A 17,799-nucleotide genomic window follows, 5' to 3' on the forward strand; every position below is an offset into this window, starting at 1 on the left:
CCTCCAACTCCCAGCAGAAGACTGAAGGACTACTCTCTGGAGAGGCTAAACTGGAGGGAATCTAGACTCAGGGATATAAGGCACAGTTCAGAGCAATGGTACTTTTCTGAAAGCAGGGAATCATGTTGAGTGGAAGGATCCTTAACCCTCTTCCCCATCCCAGCTCCCAGATCCCTTTTGCCTCTACTCTGGAGATGGATGTTTCCTTTCTGGAGAATCAGACAAGCCCAAGAGAAAAGACCCAAAGGCACCAATAAAAGGAGAGTTCCTGGGAGGACGAAAGGGGGGTTGTGGTAAGGAAATGGCCCAGCCGGTCTCAATGCCACCCTCTCATACAGGGCTCCCATTTTAATATGCCTGGATGTGGCACTGTGAGTAAGAGAACAGATTTTGTGGGTTTGAGTCCTCTCTCCTTGCTCTGTACTGGCATTAATGCTATTAGTTAGTTTTGTGAGATTTTGAATTTCATATAAGTGCACATGGAGGGGGCTCTGCTCAGATATCCTCCTCTTTCCCTTGCATCCCCCTACCCTCCCGATCTCTTTTCCTGCTATTGGCGCATTGCTGTCTTCTGATGGGCATGTGGTAGGTCAGAGAGAATGGAACAAAAGACAGAGATCTTTCGTTCACGCGCTTTCTCCCTTTTGTCTCCTTGTAACTAAATGTTGATGTTATTCCTCAAAACTGTACCTAGTATTTATGTTTGATCTGTATTCAAATTCTATTGATCCTCTGGTCTTAATCTCTTGTGGACAGATCCCTTTCTTCCCATGCAGTTGTCAGTGCTCTGATCCTTCTAGAAACTGATTGTCTAAAGGGATCAAATTATTTTCAGAAAAATCCAGTTACACCAATTGATCATAACACTTATCAACTAAATACTGCCACCACCAACAGCAGCAGTAATAACATCAATGAAAACAGGTGGTTTTTTTTTTGAAAGAAATACTTAATGAAGGAAATATAAGTAAAAATGATGGTATCATTGTGAGTTAGGAAAATAGTACATGACCAAAATTTCTATTAATTTAATCTTGTCTTTTGAATTTGTCTACGTATTTAAAAATTCTAATTGGGCAACATAAATTTTTAAACTTCCTTTTTTGTTGTTTGTTACTCTCTTTCTTCAACTGACTGCTAAGCTTTTCATTATTTTAAGATGTTCTTTCTGCCTCATTTCAGAAATCAGGTTTAATAGAATGGCTGCTATGTCCTAGAAAGCCCTGTTAATACAGACTTAAGGTATGAAAGTGAATGGGTAACAATTATTAGGTTGTAATCATTGACTTTAGAAATCTTTTAAATCCTCGTTTAGATTTCCGAATGTTGTAAAACAAATCTCACAACTGTCACAAGTACGTGTTTCTTAGTCACGTGGAAACAGTGCTCTCTGTCTTTGGTTCTGGTTCGGTGAATATTTTCTGAAAGGTATAGCGCTTTGTACACAAAGGTGGTTTTATGATAAAAACGTGAGCACCCTTGCTGCAGTAGCTTGACACACCTATGTATCACAATATTTTAGTCCTTACTGTGTCGCTAGGACGTGTGCTTGTGGCACACACCAGCATTGCCGAGGTGGTTTTGGTTCAAGGAATCATATTTAACTCAAGTGCGCATGTTTGAATAATAACTTGTGGAAACGCTTGTCTGAACATTTTAATTGTATTGACAATATTACATAGCAATGACAGTTACATGTTTAATATATTAGAGAATAAAGTGACACCTACAGTGGATGGCTCATAATCTAGGAAGTTGTCATACTGATTTAGTTAAATTTCTGCTCTTTAGAGTTAGTGCTAAGGACTTGTCTTTATACTAGAATAAGGGATTTTAATGGTTTCACAACTTTTAAACAGCCTCATCCATTCACGTAGACAGTGAGGTTTAAAAAGAGAATTTATACCTAGTCTGAAGACTACGGTAGATTTATTGCGGTAATTAAAAGACATAGTTTGGCTTTAGAAACAAATTATTGATTGAACAAATTGCCAGTGAATTAAATTAAGTGCTAATTGAAAGTTTGAAAATGTTGCCATTTGTTTCCTAATCAGAGCATCAGCTTAAAAGGTATTTATCTGCTCTAAATTCCTTGAGTGTAATTACATGTGCTTTGGGATTTTTCCCCTTGTTTTTATTTATGAGTAATTATTTATCTATAACTATTTAAAAGGGGCTGAGAGTCAGGTTTGAAATGTTCTTTATCATCGGGACCGTTAAGAATTCTTAAATTTGGTGCTGCCAAAAGTAACTTGACATTATGTGTATAAACTATTTATTACTTTGATGTTATAAAACAGACATAGCATAGCAGGGTATCTAGGCAAATTTTATTGGAATTTTAGTTCTTATTCTTAGAGTTTGAATATTTAATACAAATCCTAGTATGTTTGGAAATAGTCTTCTCTGTTCAAACGTCTGATTTAGAGATTTAAAGTAAGTTTTGTTTATGTTCACACTTTTGTTTTAGATGTAATTATTTTTGAAAATTGCATCCATGGTAAATGTTGATGAACTACTTATGAGATTTTCCTATTTTCTTTCAAGATTTAGTTTTACTATATCTATTTAGATGCATCTATTGGGCTAACACAAAATACTATGAAAATAATGCACGATGACCTAGCTTCAACATTGCATTTACTGGGTCCTCCCTCTGATTATAAATGCTGGATTAAATCATTTGTTTCTTTTCAATAGTTGATGGATTATGGAATGAATGAATGAAGAACTGGATGAAAACCTCAGGGATATCATTAAAGTTGTTACTTGCGTGAGGTCTTAATACAAGTAGTGCTAGAGGAATAATGGCACTTTGAATTTTGCTTGAAGTTTCTCTATTTAACATTCTTCATATAGTTCTTTTTTGTTAGAAAATTTGCTTCTTAGATAATCCCAAGAAAATGTATTTTATAGCTATGATGTCATTTTTATATTTACAGTTGGTATACTTGCAGTATTGCATAAGTGTATGAAATTATAGTTTCACAGATGAAAGAGGGAGAAATCTTTTTGATATCAACAAGTTCACCTGCTTTTATCAAAGAAAGATGGTACTTAATCATCTAGAAAATATTTTAAAGCACAGGGAAGATGATTTAAGTTGCCTTGTTATGCTGTGGTGAAAGTGGTCCCTGATTACATTACATGTCTGGTTTTCCCAAGCCTTAAGTATTAATAGTGCTAACAAATATATAACTAAAGGAAATAAAAAGTATTCCTTTAATACCTTTTAAAAATACTTTTTAATAGTCCTTTAAGTTAAATAGTTGTGTTTTTTTTTTAAAGTAATACTCACTCTATTGTCCTTACCTTCTGTTTTGTTCTTTATTAATCCTGGCAGGTATTTAGTGACTAGCTACTAGGTGCTAACACATTCTGTTCTTTTATAATGTGCTAGTTATTTTCCTTAAACAATAACAACAGCAAGATGTCGACCAAAATCATGGTGTAAAGTTAGTAGTTTCTTTGGAGAGGAAGGGATTGAGGACAGTGAGTTTTTATTTATTTATTTATTTTTCTGCAGTGTTTTAAGTAACTAAAATATTAGTAGTTGTATTTTAATATCGCAAGTTAAAAAGTAATAAGTTGTTTAATCAAAAACTGATGAAAGTATGCCTAAACACTTCTTCCTCTTTTGCTTATCGGGCCATGCACTTAGGAACCTTTTAGTCTTCTCTTTCACGTTTGGCCAAGAGTTCGAAATTTATTTTTTTATGCCATAGTTAACAGTAATCAGCAGGAAACTAAAGAACTGAAAAGTTAGAGAGCAGCCAGTCCTTCAAAGCAAGACCCTGTTAGGTCCTAGGCCTTGCCCGCAACAGTATCCCCATCTCCTCCTCTTCCCTCGTATGTTACAGCACCAGTCCTGAGTCACAACTGAGTTGTAACCAGTAGAGGTTCTTAATTAATACTGGTGTTATTTTAGGGTTGTCAGATTTAGGAAATAAAAATATAGGGCGCCTAGTTAAATTTGAATTTCAGATAAACAATGAATAATTTTTTTTCAGTCCCCTTGCAGTATGTGGGACATACTTGAGCAAAAAACTATTTGTTTATGTGAAACTTAGACTCAACTGGTACACTGTATGTTATCTGGAAACCCTATTTATTTCCATTCATTGTATATCAGGCTCTAGGCATTCAGAAATTAGTGAAGAGCCCCCGAGGGGCTCAAAATCCAATTGCGCAGGTGAGAAGAAGGGATGTGAGGAGCAGGAACACCAGAGAGGAAACCACTGCCGTCATCTAGGTATCTGATGATGCGGAGCTGAACCAGACAGCAGGCGTGCACAGCGTGTTTTATTTCTCTGTTAGTGCCGGGCAGGGTCATCCATCAGCTTAGGCCTGAATGCTCTCAGGTAAACAATGCCTATGGATGCCATTGAAAACCTAAGAAGGGGGTGATGGGAAAGGAGGGATGGGAAAATGAGAGAGTAATAAAAATGATAAAAAGAAATGATGGGGGGAATCAGAGAAAAAAGAGAGAGAGATATAAAGAAGTCGGGTCCATACATGGTCTTCAGGGGTTGGGGTGGAGGTGATGTGTCAAGGAAAGAACCCCCAGAACTCTCTGTGCAGATCACGGCGCTGTGTTACCTTGAAAAACTCACAAGCTCTTTGGACGTCACTTTTCTTATTTCATACAAATGGAGCTGGGTTAGGTAGTCTCTAACGTGATCTGATTCTAGAAGCAACTCAGTGGAATCCTTAATCCTAGGTTTGCTGTCTTTGAGGAGGGCCTTTTTTTTTTTTTTTTTTTCCCGGTACACGGGCCTCTCACTGTTGTGGCCTCTCCCATTGCGGAGCACAGGCTCTGGACGCGCAGGCTCAGCGGCCATGGCTCACAGGCCCAGCCGCTCCGCAGCATGTGGGATCTTCCCGGACCAGGGCACGAACCCGTGTCCCCTGCATCGGCAGGCGGACTCTCAACCACTGCGCCACCAGGGAAGCCCGAGGAGGGCTTTTAACATTCCAGATTTTAATACCCATTCCTCCCATTCCCCCAGCTTTGCTTTCAGTCCTTATCGTCACTGTCTGGAGGCCAGGCCAGTGCCTTCAATCCTTTAGTTTGATTCCAACATTCAGTGTTTATTGGAATATCGTTGAAATGAAAATGAATTAGACTACCTCAAGGACACTTCTTTCTTTCTTTTTTGTTTCTCCTGGCATCACAGAAAGATTTTTATTACTTTTTATTGTTGTTAAATGAGAAGGAAAAAAATTTAAACGGTTCAAGTTTAAATGGATGGTTCTTAAGTAATCATTTGGAAGACCAATATATCATTTTACACTGTGAACTATGTGCCCATATGTGTGAACTGGAAACCACGGGGAAGGGACACTTATTTCTTAATTTTATTTTTCTTTGCATTAACCCCAGTGTAGATTAAAATAAAATAGTTGAAAAATAAATTCTTCTAACATACTTTAAAAACTTATTTTGTTCATTTTTAAAAAATTGGAATATAGTTGCTTTACAGTGTTATGTTTTTACTTTCTACTGTACAGCCAAGTGAGTCAGCTATAGTATGCATATATCCCCTCCTGTTTGGATTTCCTTCCCATTTAGGTCACTGCAGAGCATTGAGTAGAGTTCCCTGCGCTATACAGTAGGTTCTCATTAGTTATCTATTTTATACATATTATATCAATAGTGTTTATATGTCAATCCCCATCTCCCAATTCATCCCACCCCCCCTTCCCCCTTTGTATCCATACGTTTGTTCTCTTCGTCTGTGTCTGCTTTGGAAATAAAATCATCTATACCATTTTTTTAGATTCCACATACACGTGTTAGTATACGATACTTGTTTTTCTCTTTCTGACTTACTTCACTCTGTATGATCATCTCTGTGTCCATCCACATCTCTGCAAATGACCCAATTTCGTTCCTTTTAATGGCTGAGTAATATTCCATTGTATATATGTACCACATCTTTATCCATTCCTCTGTTGATGGACATTTAGGTTGCTTCCATGTCCTGGCTATTGTAAATAGTGCTGCGGTGAACATTGGGGTGCATATGTCTTTTTTTTTTAACATCTTTATTGGAGTATAATTGCTCTCCAATGGGGTGTTAGTTTCTGCTTCTGCTTTATAACAAAGTCAATCAGCTATACATATACATACGTCCCCATATCTCATCCTTCTTGCGTCTCCCTCCCACCCTCCCTATCCCACCCCTCTAGGTAGTCACAAAGCACAGAGCTGATCTCCCTGTGCTATGCGGCTGTTCCCACTAGCTATCTATTTCACATTTGGTAGTATATTTAAGTCCATGACACTCTCTCACTTCGTCTCAGCTTACACTTCCCCCTCTGTGTGTCCTCAAGTCCATTCTCTACTTCTGCGTCTTTGTACCTGTCCTGCCCCTAGGTTCTTCATAACCTTTTTTTTTTTTTTTTTTTTTAGTTTCCATATATCTGTGTTAGCATATGGTATTTGTTTTTCTCTTTCTGACTTACTTCACTCTCTATGACAGACTCTAGGTACATCCACCTCACTACAAATAACTCAATTTTGTTTCTTTTTATGGCTGAATAATATTCCATTGTATATATGTGCCACATGTTCTTTATCCATTCATCTGTCGATGGACACTTAGGTTGCTTCCATGTCCTGGCTATTGTAAATAATGCTGCAATGAACATTGCGGTACATGACTCCTTTTGCATTATGGTTTTCTCAGAGTATATGCCCAGTAGTGGGATTGCTGGGTCGAATGGTAGTTCTATTTTTAGTTTTGTAAGGAACCTCCATACTGTTCTCCATAGTGCTTATATCAATTTATATTCCCACCAACAGTGCAAGAGGGTTCCCTTTTCTCCACACCCTCTCCAGCATTTATTGTTTGTAGATTTTTTGATGATGGCCGTTCTGACTGGTGTGAGGTGATACCTCATTGTAGTTTTGATTTGCATTTCTCTAATGATTAGTGATGTTGGGCATCCTTTCATGTGTTTGTTGGCAATCTGTATATCTTCTTTAGAGAAATGTCTGTTTAGGTCTTCTGCCCATTTTCGGATTGGGTTTTTTGTTTTTTTTTGATATTGAGCTACATGAGCTGCTTGTAAATATTGGAGATTAATCCTTTATCAGTTGCTTCATTTGCAAATATTTTCTCCCATTCTGAGGGTTGTCTTTCAATCTTGTTTATGTTTTCCTTTGCTGTGCAAAAGCTTTTAAGTTTCATTAGGTCCCATTTGTTTATTTTTGTTCTTATTTCCATTTCTCTAGAGGGTGGGTCTAAAAGGATCTTGCTGTGATTTATGTCATTGAGTGTTCTGCCTATGTTTTCCTCTAAGAGTTTAATTGTGTCTGGTCTTACAGTTAGGTTTGTAATCCATTTTGAGTTTATTTTTGTGTATGGTGTTGGGGAGTGTTCTAATTTCATTCTTTTACATATAGCTATGCAGTTTTCCCAGCAACACTTATTGAAGAGGCTGTCTTTTCTCCATTGTATATTCTTGCCTCCTTTATCGAAAATAAGGTGACCATATGTGCGTAGGTTTATCTCTGGGCTTTCTGTCCTGTTCCATTGACCTATTTCTGTTCTCGGGCCAGTACCATACTATCTTGAGTATTGTACCCTTGTAGTACAGTCTGAAGTCCGGAAGCCTGATTCCTCCAGCTCCATTTTTCTTTCTCAAGATTGCTTTGGCTATTCGGGGTCTTTTGTGTTTCCATAGAAATTGTGAAATTTTTTGTTCTACTTCTGTGAAAAATGCCATTGGTGGTTTGATAAGGGTTGCATTGAATCTGTAGATTGTTTTAGGTAATATAGTCATTTTAACAATGTTGATTCTTCCAATTCAAGAACAAGGTATATCTCTCCATCTGTTTGTATCCTCTTTAATTTCTTTCATCAGTGTCTTATAGTTTTCTGCATACAGGTCTTTTGTCTCTTTGGGTAGGTTTATTCCTAGGCATTTTATTCATTTTGTTGCAGTGGTAAATGGGAGTGTTTTCTTAATTTCTTTTTCAGATTTTTCATCATTAGTGTAGAGGAATGCAAGAGATTTCTGTTCATTAATTTTGTATCCTGCCACTTTACCAAATTCATTGATTAGCTCTAGTAGTTTTCTGGTAGAATCTATAGGATGCTCTATGTATAGTATCATGTCATCTGCAAACAGTGGCAGCTTTGCTTCTTCTTTTCCGATTTGGATTCCTTTTATTTCTTTTTCTTCTCTGATTGCTGTGGCTAAAACTTCCAAAACTATGTTGAATAATAGTGGTGAGAGTGGGCACCCTTGTCTTGTTCCTGATTTTAGAGGAAACGGTTTCAGTTTTTCACCATTGAGAATGATGTTGGCTGTGGGTTTGTCATATATGGCCTTTATTATGTTGAGGTAAGTTCCTTCTGTGCCTACTTTCTGGAGGTTTTTCATCATAAATGGGTGTTGAATTTTGTCGAAAGCTTTCTCTGCATCTACTGAAATGGCATATGGTTTTTCTCCTTCAATTTGTTAATATGGTTTATCACATTGATTGATTTGCATATATTGAAGAATCCTTGCATTCCTGGGATAAACCCCACTTGATCATGGTGTATGATCCATTTAATGTGCTGTTGTATTCTGTTTGCTAGTATCTTGTTGAGGATTTTTGCATCTATGTTCATCAGTGATATTGGCCTGTAGTTTTCTTTTTCTGTGACATGTTTGTCTGGTTTTGGTGTCAGGGTGATAGTGGCCTCATAGAATGAGTTTGGGAGTGTTCCTCCCTCTGCTATATTTTGGAAGAGTTTGGAAGGATAGGTGTTAGCTCTTCTCTAAATGTTTGATAGAATTTGCCTGTGAAGCCATCTGGTCCTGGGCTTTTGTTTGTTGGAAGATTTTTAATCACAGTCTCAATTTCAGGGCTTGTGATTGGTCTGTTTATATTTTCTATTTCTTCCTGGTTCAGTCTTGGAATGTTGTGCTTTTTTAAGGACTTGTCCATTTCTTCCAGGTTGTCCATTTTATTGGCATAAAGTTGCTTGTAGTAATCTCTCATGATCCTTTGTATTTCTGCAGTGTCAGTTGTTACTTCTCCTTTTTCATTTCTCATTCTATTGATTTGAGTCTTCTCTCTTTTTTTCTTGATGAGTCTGGCTAATGGTTTATCAATTTTGTTTATCTTCTCAAAGAACCAGCTTTTAGTTTTACTGAACCTTGCCATCGTTTCCTTCATTTCTTTTTCATTTATTTCTGATCTGATCTTTATGATTTCTTTCCTTCTGCTAACTTTGGGGTTTTTTTGTTCTTCTTTCTCTAATTGCTTTAGGTGTAAGGTTAGGTTGTTTATTTGAGATGTGTCCTGTTTCTTAAGGTAGGATTGTATTGCTATAAACTTCCCTCTTAGAACTGCTTTTGCTGCATCCCATAGGTTTTGGGTCGTTGTGTTTTCATTGTCATTTGTTTCTAGGTATTTTTTGATTTTCTCTTTGATTTCTTCAATGATCTCTTGGTTATTAAGTAGTGTGTTGTTTAGCCTCCATGTGTTTGTATTTCTTACAGATTTTTTCCTGTAATTGATACCTTGTCTCATAGCATTGTGGTCAGAAAAGATACTTGATACGATTTCAATTTTCTTAAATTTACCAAGGCTTGATTTGTGACCCAAGATATGATCTATCCTGGAGAATGTTCCATGAACACTTGAGAAGAAAGTGTATTCTGTTGTTTTTGGATGGAATGTCCTACAAATATCAATTAAGTCCATCTTGTGTAATGTATCATTTAAAGCTTGTGTTTCCTTATTTATTTTCATTTTGGATGATCTGTCCATTGTTGAAAGTGGGGTGTTAAAGTCCCCTACTATGTTTGTGTTACTGTCGATTTCCCCTTTTGTGGCTGTTAGCATTTGCCTTATGTATTGAGGTGCTCCTATGCTGGGTGCATAAATATTTACAGTTGTTATATCTTCTTCTTGGATCGATCCCTTGATCATTATGTAGTGTCCTTCTTTGTCTCTTGTAATAGTCTCTATTTTAAAGTCTATTTTGTCAGATATGAGAATTACTACTCCAGTTTTCTTTTGATTTCCATTTGCATGGAATATCTTTTTCCATCCCCTCACTTTCAGTCTGTAGGTGTCCCTAGTCTGAAGTGGGTCTCTTGTAGACAGCATATATATGGGTCTTGTTTTTGTATCCATTCAGCCAGTCTGTGTCTTTTGGTTGGAGCATTTATCCATTTACATTCAAGGTAGTTATTGATATGTATGTTCCTATTACCATTTTCTTAATTGTTTTGGGTTTGTTATTGTAGGTCTTTTCCTTCTCTTGCGTTTCCTGCCTAGAGAAGTTCCTTTAGCACTTGTTGTAACGCTGGTGTGGTGGTGCTGAATTTTCTTAGCTTTTGCTTGTCTGTAAAGCTTTTAATTTCTCTGTCGAATCTGAATGAGATCTTTGCTAGGTAGAGTAATCTTGGTTGTAGGTTTTTCCCTTTCATCACTTTAAATATGTCCTGCCACTCCCTTCTGGCTTGCAGAGTTTCTGCTGAAAGATCAGCTGTTAACCTTACGGGGATTCCCTTGTATGTTATTTGCTGTTTTTCCCTTGCTGCTTTTAATATTTTTTCTTTGTATTTAATTTTTGATAGTTTGATTAATATGTGTCTTGGTGTGTTTCTCCTTGGATTTATCCTGTATGGGATTCTCTGTGCTTCCTGGACTTGATTAACTATTTCTTTTCCCATATTAGGGACGTTTTCAACTATAATCTCTTGAAGTATTTTCTCCGTCCCTTTCTTTTTCTCCTCTTCTTCTAGGACCCCTATATTTCGAATGTTGGTGCGTTTAATGTTGTCCCAGAGGTCTCTGAGACTGTCCTCAATTCTTTTCATTCTTTTTTCTTTATTCTGCTCTGCAGCAGTTTATTCCACTACTTTATCTTCCAGGTCACCTATCCGTTCTTCTGCCTCAGTTATTCTTCTATTGATTCCTTCTCGAGAATTTTTAATTTCATTTATTGTGTTGTTCATCATTGTTTGTTTGCTCTTTACATCTTCTAGGTCCTTGTTAAATGTTTCTTGTATTTTCTGCATTCTGTTTCCAAGAGTTTGAGTCATCTGTACTATCGTTACTCTGAATTGTTTTTCAGGTAGACTGCCTGTTTCCTCTTCATTTGTTTGGTCTGGTGGTTTTTTGCCTTGCTCCTTCATCTGCTGTGTGTTTCTCTGTCTTCTCATTTTGCTTATCTTACTGTGTTTGCGGTCTCCTTTTTGCAGGCTGCAGGTTCGTAGTTTCTGTTGTTTTTGGTGTTTGTCCCTAGTGGCTAAGGTTGTTTCAGTGGGTTGTGTAGGCTTCCTGTCGGAGGGGACTAGTGCCTGTGTTCTGGTGGATGAGGCTGGATCTTGTCTTTCTGGTGGGCAGGTCCACGTCTGGTGGTGTGTTCTGGGGTGTCTGTGACCTTATTATGATTTTAGGCAGCCTCTCTGTTTATGGTTGGCGTTGTGTTCCTGTCTTGCTAGTTGTTTGGCATAGGGTGTCCAGCACTGTAGCTTGCTGGTCATTGAGTGGAGCTGGGTCGTAGCGTTGAGATGGAAATCTCTGGGGAGTTTTCACCGTTTGATATTACATGGAGCCGGGATGTCTCTGGCGGACCAATGTCCTGGGTTTGGCTCTCCCACCTCAGAGGCACAGGCCTGACACCCAGCTGGAGCACCAAGACCCTGTCAGCACACGGCTCCGAAATAAAGGGAGAGAGAAAGCAAGAAAAAAAATAAAATAAAGTATTAAAATAAAAAATAATTATTAAAAATAAAAAAAATTTAAAGTAATAAAAAAAGAAATAAAAAAAAGAAAGAAGAGAGGAGCCAAACCAAAAAACAAATCCACCAATGATAAGAAGTGCTAAAAACTGTACTAAAAACAAAAACAAAATAATGGACAGACAGAACCCTAGGACAAATGTTAAAAGCAAAGCTATACAGACAAAATCACACAAAGAAGCATACACACTCAAACAAAAAAGAGAAAAAGGGATAAAAATATATATATATCATTGTTCCCAAAGTCCACCTCCTCAATTTGGGATGATTCGTTGTCTATTCAGGTATTCCACAGATGCAGGGAACAGCAAGTTGATTGTGGAGATTTAATCCGCTGCTCCTGAGGCTTCTGGGAGAGATTTCCCTTTCTCTTCTTTGTTCGCACAGCTCCCAGGGGCTCAGCTTTGGATTTGGCCCCGCCTCTGCGTGTAGGTCACCTGAGGGCATCTGTTCTTCCCTCAGACAGGACGAGGTTAAAGGACAGCTGATTTGGGGGCTCTGGCTCTCTCAGGCCTGGGGGAAGGAGGGGTACGGATGCCAGGTGAGCCTGCGGTGGCGGAGTACGGCATGACGTTGCAACAGCCTGAGGCACGCCATGTGTTCTCCCGGGGAAGTTGTCCCTGGATCACGGGACCCTGGCAGTGGCGGGCTGCACAGCCTCGCAGGAGGGGAGGTGTGGAGAGTGACCTGTGCTTCCACACAGGCTTCTTGGTGGTGGCAGCAGCAGCCTTAGTGTCTCATGCCCGGCTCTGGGGTCCACGCTGATAGCCGCGGCTCTCACCAGTCTCTGGAGTTCCTTTAAGCAGCACTCTTAATCCGCTGTCCTCACGCACCCTGAAACAGTGGTCTCTTGCCTCTTAGGCAGGTCCAGACTTTTCCCGGAGTCCCTCCCTGCTGGCTGTGGCGCACTAGCCCTCTTCAGGCTGTGTTCACGCAGCCAACCCCCACCCTCCCCGGCGGGTGAGCAGACAAGCCTCTCGGGCTGGTGAGTGCCGATTGGCACCGATCCTCTGTGCGGGAATCTCTCTGCTTTGCCCTCCGCACCCCTGTTGCTGCGCTTTCCTCCGTGGCTCCGAAGCTTCCCCCTCCGTCTCTGCCAGTGAAGGGGCTTCATAGTGTGTGAAAACTTTTCCTCTTTCACAACTCCCTCCCACTGGTGCAGGTCCCGTCCCTATTCTCTTGTCTCTGTCTTTTCTTTTTCTTTTTTGCCCTACCCAGGTACGTGGGGACTTTCTTGCCTTTTGGGAGGTCTGAGGTCTTCTTCCAGCGTTCAGTAGGTGTTCTGTAGGAGTTATTCCACATGTAGATGTATTTCTGATGTATTTGTGGGGAGGAAGGTGATCTCCACGTCTTACTCTTCCGCCATCTTGAAGGTCTCCCTTACATGTTTCTTTCTGAATTATGGTTTTCTCTGGGTATATGCCCAGTAGTGGGATTGCTGGGTCATATGGTAGTTCTAATTTTAGTTTTTTAAAATTAATTAGTTAATTAATTAATTTATTTATTTTTGGCTGCGTTGGGTCTTCGTTTCTGTGCAAGGGCTTTCTCTAGTTGGGGCTAGTGGGGGCCACTCTTCATTGCGGTGCGCGGGCCGCTCACTATCGCGGCTTCTCTTGTTGTGGAGCACAGGCTCCAGATGCGCAGGCTCAGTAGTTGTGGCTCACGGGCCCAGCTGCTCTGTGGCATGTGGGATCCTCCCAGACCAGGGCTCGAACCCGTGTCCCCTGCATTGGCAGGCAGATTCTCAACCACTGCACCACCAGGGAAGCCCTAGTTTTAGTTTCTTAAGAAATCTCCATACTGTTGTACATAGTGGCTATACCAATTTACATTGCCACCAACAGTGTAGGAGGGTTCCCTTTTCACCACACCCTCTCCAGCATTTATCGTTAATAGATTTTTTGATGGTGGCCATTCTGAGTGTTGTGAGATGATATCTCATTGTAGGTTTGATTTGCATTTCTCTAATGATTAGTGATGTTGAGCATCTTTTCATGTGTTTGTTCGCAATCTGCGTATCTTCTTTGGAGAAATGTCTATTTAGGTCTTCTGCCCTTTTTCGATTGGGTTGTTTCTTTTATTTATTTTTGATAATTTGTGTTTGAAGGAATAAAATAGAAGGCTTAGGGCTATAGCCTCATATATTTAAATATATTAATAGAGATAGTTTGTGACTTTATAAATACCTGGATGCATTTTCTTCTAGCTGTATAGACTCTTTACAATACTGCTCTGTGCTGAGGAGTGATGCTGATGGTTACTTGTAGTCATGATACATTTTCATAGCACGCAGCTAGCATTACCTATTTAATAATGTTAGCTACTTAATAATCCATTTAAAACCTGGGCTATAAATCAGAAGTGGCTGCCATCATAAAGGAAGATTTAATGGATGCAAATTTATTATTTTGTACCGTGGTTTTTAACCATTTTTAGATCTTGGAAGTCTTTTGAAAATCTTGTGAAGTCAACTGGATCTTTTCCCCAGTTGGGCTCACACATACAAAGTGTTGCAGAAAATTCAGGAGATTTAGAGGATTCCCCTCTCCCCCGCCCCTTTCCCTCAGCCCATTCAAGGATGACCCAATTTTAAACTCATGATTTTGGAGCTCAAATGTATACTTAAAGTGGTCCCGTCATTCAGTCCTTCAACCATTCATTCGTGAGCTAGACTCTAGGCATTGTGAGCAGCACTAATTTTTAACTCTCCTGACGGTAATAATCTTGTTCAAATTCAAGAGCGCATTTTCATCTTGAAATTAAAAGTATAACTCACATACTGCATGTCGATACCTTATGCTTTTTATGGATTTAGGACTAATTTGGTGTGTCCCAAGAGGATAAACAGCAACTACTGTTTTATCCATATTTCTCTTGCTTTAATACAGCTTTTCTTAATTTCCCTTTAGTTATCCATTTTCATTCTTATCTTTGTAATTAGTCACACCGTTATAGTCACATCATCTTTCCCCCTAAATCTTTATTTCTAACATTTCTTTGTGCTTCAATATAGCAATCATCTTCAGTGCTACACAGTGTTCTACTAAATAGATATACGTCTCTAATGTTGGACATAAAGGTTATTTCCAGTTTTACACTCTTTGGAGAATGTTGCAAATGACTGCTTTAAGTAGTTTTTTCAGTCTTGTCTTAGATTAGTTTCTTAGGATAGATTCTCAAGGATGAGAGCAATGGTTCATTCATTCATGCCATTTTTATTAAGCACCTGTTATGTGCTAGGCACGGTCAAAGGCTTGGCCTTTTCCGTGACACTTGATTTGCTTTGACATTCTTTTCATTTGTGATAGAGAACTACTTAACCAGTTGAGTTGACTATTAATTGTCCAGCCTAATAGATCCTTGCTTCCTCATTACTCATGGTGAATGCTTAGTAGTACGCTAAATGTTTAGAAGTATACTAAAGCGTTGTAAGGAAGGCAGATCTGAAGATATGGCAGTGTGTGGCTCAGTGAGATGTACATGCCTTTAGAACTATTTGCTGTTTGGATTATTTACACAATTCAACATTCTTTTGATGTGATGATAATTGAGAGATGAAGCTTTGACCAAGAGAGGTTTAGAACACTGTGCAGAGTTAAACATCTTAGGTTAGATAATCACTAAATCACTCAAAAATTTAAATTTGGTTAAAGGAAAACCAAAACATACAGTTTTATTGTACATCCAAACCTTTATTTTGTGAACATTTATTGGATGCCCCATATGTGCCAAGAAAACAAATGTGAATATGACATTGCATATTCCTAATTAGCGGGAAGAGACATATATGCAAACAAATACTTGCTGCAGCCCATGATGGGCACATAAGAGTGTTAATGTGTCAGAAAGTTCAGAGAAACAGAAGATTGTGTCCTTTTACCCAGATTTTTGTTGTTGTTGTTGTTTTTCCCGGTACGCGGGCCTCTCACTGTTGTGGCCTCTCCCGTTGCGGAGCACAGGCTCCGGACGCGCAGGCTCAGCGGCCATGGCTCACGGGCCCAGCCGCTCCGCGGCATGTGGGATCTTCGTGGACCAGGGCACGAACCCGTGTCCCCTGCATCGGCAGGCGGACTCTCAACCACTGCGTCACCGGGGAAGCCCGATTTTTGCTCTTTTGATTACAGTATGACTGGCTGGTTGAAGAGAAGTCATTGGTTGATGATTATTTGAAAAGTCACCAGTTTCTTTGTAAACATAATTTTTAATAATCATTGGAAGGAACCAAAGTAAAATAATATGAATGTGCATGCTGTAATTAGCCATAGCAAAAATGTTCTAATACGATAATTTTTTTTTTCAGTCATCTAAGCTAAAGGAGAGCCAAAGAGGTAGTCTGCCCACTTTTCTAGAACACTATAATGGAGCCTGACAGCTCCACTATAGTGTTAGTATAGTAACCAGCAGCTATGACTGGGTTCAGTCATAGCTGCTGGTTACTAATGGTAACCTCAGATCTCCACATCCATGCTTCTCGTTCCTTAGCAGTAAATTGGGGAATGACAGTACCCACTTCAGTGCTGCTCTGTGCTCATCTTAGTCCACCTCAGAACAACACTTGCTGCTGTTGTCCTCTTTTTCCTTCTTAAGACACTCTTCTCTCCTAGCTCCTAAGACCCCCCTACTCTACTGTTTTCTTCTCCTACCTCCTACTCCTTTTCATTTGCCTATTTTGGCCTTTTTTTTTTTTTTTTCCTGTCTGGTTTCTAAATGTTGGATACTTCAGGGTCCTTTCCCTTCTTTCTATTCATTCCTTTCCAAGGAGATCCCTTAGTCCCATGGCTTTAAATATCGTCTGCATGCTGCTGAGTCCCTGTATGTCTCCAGTCCTGACCTGTCCAGCTCTGAGGTACAGATTCATGTGTCTGATTGGCTCCTGGATATTGCTCCTTTAACATATTTCTAACTGGATCTCTGGATCTCCCCACCAAGGCAAGGAAACAAAGAAAACTTCCCTTTCCCAGTCATCTCCATCTTTGGTAAATGACCTTATATCTGTGACTCATCCTTGAATCTTTCCTTTCATTCACCCCATACATCCAAGCCAGCAGCAAATACTACCTCCAGAATATATTTTGAATCCTTCTATTTCTGTCTTCTCTGCTAGCCATCATCATATCTTGCCACTTCCACAGACTTCTAACTTGTACCCTTCCTGTCTGTTCTATACATAGCTGCCAGAGTGATTTTTTTAAAGTAAAAATCAAACCATGTCACTTCCCTGTTTAGATCCACTGGTGTCTTCCCATTGAGCTTAGAATAAAATCAAATCTTCTTTCCAGAGCTTACACATCTGGGTTTAATTTCCATATCTAGAAAATAGGGATAATCATGACGTTACCTAGAATATGAACTCCTGGAAGGCACAGATTTTTCTCTGCTTTGTTCATTGCTATTGTCCCAGTGCCCAGAACAGTGTGTGCACATAATGGGCACTTAATAATTATTTGTTGAATGAGTAAACACATTCAGATTATATGGGCCTCCAGAAGCCTTTCTTTTTCCCTCTTTCAGAGCAACATATCATAGCTTCGTATTTTCTACTTTATACAGAAAGTCCAGCAAAGGCTTCTGGTGCAATCTCTCCCCCCCCGTGCCTCCTTTTGTTTTCCTGGCCCACAGCGGTGGCTTGCAGGATCTTAGTTCCCCAACCAGGGATTGAACCCGGGCCCTCCTCAGTGAAAGCTCAGAGTCCTAACCACTGGACCACCAGGGAATTCCCTCCCCACCCCTGTTTTATTTTTTAGATCTGAGGATACATTTGGGTCATTAGGAGAGGATAGATAAGTAATAGAACAAGAAACAGAATAGAAATTGGAAGGAACCCTGCGTAGGTTACTGCAAAATAGTAGCAACAGCATTTTAAAAATAAGCATTTTACTATAGAAATCTCGGAATATATGCAGAAATAGTAGAATAGTATAATGAATCCTCGTCTCTTCATAGCCCAGTTTCAACAGTTATCAACTCATGGCCATTCTTTGAGCATCCAGGATTTAATCTGGAAATTTCCCATGGTAAAGAAATACCTGGTCTATAGAA

At 39.3% G+C, this 17,799-nt stretch overlaps 1 protein-coding gene across 4 annotated transcripts in view; it reads left to right on the forward strand.

Moving 5' to 3' along the window:
• The window catches only part of PPP2R5E (protein phosphatase 2 regulatory subunit B'epsilon), a 152,672-nt gene that overhangs the window by 91,249 nt on the left and 43,624 nt on the right, over window positions 1-17,799 (forward strand). The window lies entirely within an intron of this gene.

The sequence above is a fragment of the Lagenorhynchus albirostris genome, chromosome 1, assembly GCF_949774975.1.
Source record: "Lagenorhynchus albirostris chromosome 1, mLagAlb1.1, whole genome shotgun sequence".
In the NCBI taxonomy this organism is placed as follows: domain Eukaryota; kingdom Metazoa; phylum Chordata; class Mammalia; order Artiodactyla; family Delphinidae; genus Lagenorhynchus; species Lagenorhynchus albirostris.